The following is a 2,646-nucleotide window of genomic DNA, read 5'->3' on the forward strand; positions in this document are numbered from 1 at the left end:
GGGTAGGTCATTACTGAACTGATAAACACTTTAAAGTACCTGTGACGTCAAATTTTTGTAATACATTTGAATGTATTTTTGAAAAGATGTCATTGACAAAATATTGCAAAAGAAATTTCACGTCGCTGAGATGAACAGTTGTTGAGATTTTTGCCTGTAAAATAACAGGAAGTGATGTCAAAGGGGAATGTCTGAATGTGAACAGAGTGTTGCTACAACAGCTAACAAACCAGACTGTAGAGAAGAATCTGATATTTCTTAAGATTATTTTGAGTCTCTATCAGATGAAGGAGTCAGAGTTCAAATAATAATTTTTTAATAAACAAAGACCAGAGAGTTTTCTTTGTTAACGAGTTCCCCTTTGATGTCACTTCCTGTTTCACTTTGGCTGAGTCAAGTTCAAAAGAAAATCTGCCAGTTAAGGGAAAAAATGGGTAAAATCATGTGCTTTATTCCAACTTTCTTAAATATAAAGATGTTTTCTTTTTGTATTTGAAGAACATGCATGTCACAGGCACTTTAATGGAGCAAATTTAATTTCATTTGAACATTCAGGTTAAAGATGGATGAGGGAAAGGCTTTTAAAGATCGGAGGAGGGGGCGGGGGAGCCCCAGCATTGACGCCCGCAGTCCTGGAGCCCCAGGCATGTGTCAAGACCCACCAACGGCAAATTATTAGCCAGGTCCAATCCTGCAGCATCAATGTACACACGGTGTGGTTAATATTCTGAAGCGTGGCCCGCTTAATGTGTGACCGTGTAAATGAGGAGTTCCAGAGTGCACACGTATGAATTGTTCACTTAATAACCAACCGCGGCGCCACCAATAGTTGCGCCGTCTCTCTGGTAACGGACCACGCGCCCTCTGTTGTGTTTCTTTGTGTTCAGCTCCACGCTGACTTCTGTTGATCTGCAACGGACGACGGAGCGCACAGCAAACACACAAAACTTTGTTCCTTCGCATTTTCTTTTCCTCCTTTTCTCATTCGTTTATTTAGAAGTTGCTTTCAAGATAAACACAAGAGCTCACACTGTTGTCTGATTGGCTGCTTCATTTTTTTTTCAATATTCATGAAAAATACGCAGATAAAGGTGGGCCTCAATCAGTCACTGAGTCATGTGATCCGAGTGAGGGGGTCATGAGGGATGAGGTGACCAGGGTCAATCCACACCTGCCCCCCCATCAGCTGGGACATAAAACTACCCTTCGCATAATGAAGGTGGATTGATGGGCTTATTTGAAATTTTTTTCCCCCACAAAATAAAACAAAAAAAATAATCCCACACTTGCACACTTTTAAGATTTTACTGCTTAAGCTGTCTTAAAAACCAATCAAAGGACACAATTATTGTTTAATTGAGTTAGTTATAATTTAAATAGGCCTACAAATAAAGTAACAAGAAAACCAAAACAAAAATCTTATGCTGATACTTATATACAGATGATTAAAACTGTTCCTGCAAAATAAAATAAAACAAAAAATATATATTTGAGCTTCAAATCACCCATTTAACCTCACTAAAGTCCTAAGGTGTGCTTCTACCACACACGGTTTCAATTCTTGATGCAAGACACCAAAAAATAATACAAAAAATAATAATTATATGTCTGCACATGCATATGTGCATGAATGCATGCGACTACTCCCAAGTAAAGAGTTAATTCCTGATAGAAATGTATGAAAAAAAGGCCAGTTTCCAGCCGCTCGGGCATTCACTCCATGTGTAGCAGCACAGTTGCACTATGCGCCTCTATCTAAGAATTGGTAAATATTTCATAAACTGGATGCAGATTATATAAAAGCCCATTATCACAGGGTACATGTTTGGCTTTAACATACAACAAACATTAGCCAGAACAGGAGCCACATATAGTCAAATTATAAGGTTAAACTATAAGATTTTTGCTCTTACAGTTGTCATGTTTAAATACACAGGTTAATAGTTCTTTGAAAAACAAAGAAATAAATCAAATACAGTTCACATGAAACAATTGCAAAAAATGTCCACTGCAAGGAATGCTTTGACTTCGTGTGCCATGCTGTTGTTTTTAAACCACCCCACCATTTATCCTCTGCAAGCTTTCTGAAAAAATAAAATAAAATAAAATAAAAAAGGTCCAACAGCATCTTCTCTGCTGCCACAAACCTGACCAACCAGAAACAAGAAAAGTCCTATAAAAAGGATAACTGACAAGGCCACTAGTCAATTAGAACATCCTAAAACCCCTCGCTCTTTTCTCCCACTACTGAGGTTTAATATTAAATCACAAGAACGGCTTTTTTATGTCTCTTTGTTCAAATATAAATCAAATAGCATCAATACAGTGCAAAACCAAATCAAAGCTGTGCAATATAGCCTACTGCTATAATATCTCATACTACATCTTACCATAATGACGAGACTTCAAAACTCAAACATCAATGATAAAAACAATAAATGATTAAAAATGAATCGGATCATCAAAGATGTGGTTAAAAATGCATGAACGTGCACGGAGGAACAAAGGAAACACATTCCTGCAAGAAGAAAACAAAGGAATTATCAGACAGCAGTGTCTGCTTTAATTTTCTAATGCAGTCCCCACCCTTGACCCCCACCACCCCGGCAATATTTCTGTGGTTTTGTGTGTGTGTGTGTTGGGTGG

Source organism: Austrofundulus limnaeus, unplaced genomic scaffold, assembly GCF_001266775.1.
Source record: "Austrofundulus limnaeus strain Quisiro unplaced genomic scaffold, Austrofundulus_limnaeus-1.0 Scaffold57, whole genome shotgun sequence".
In the NCBI taxonomy this organism is placed as follows: Eukaryota; Metazoa; Chordata; class Actinopteri; order Cyprinodontiformes; family Rivulidae; genus Austrofundulus; species Austrofundulus limnaeus.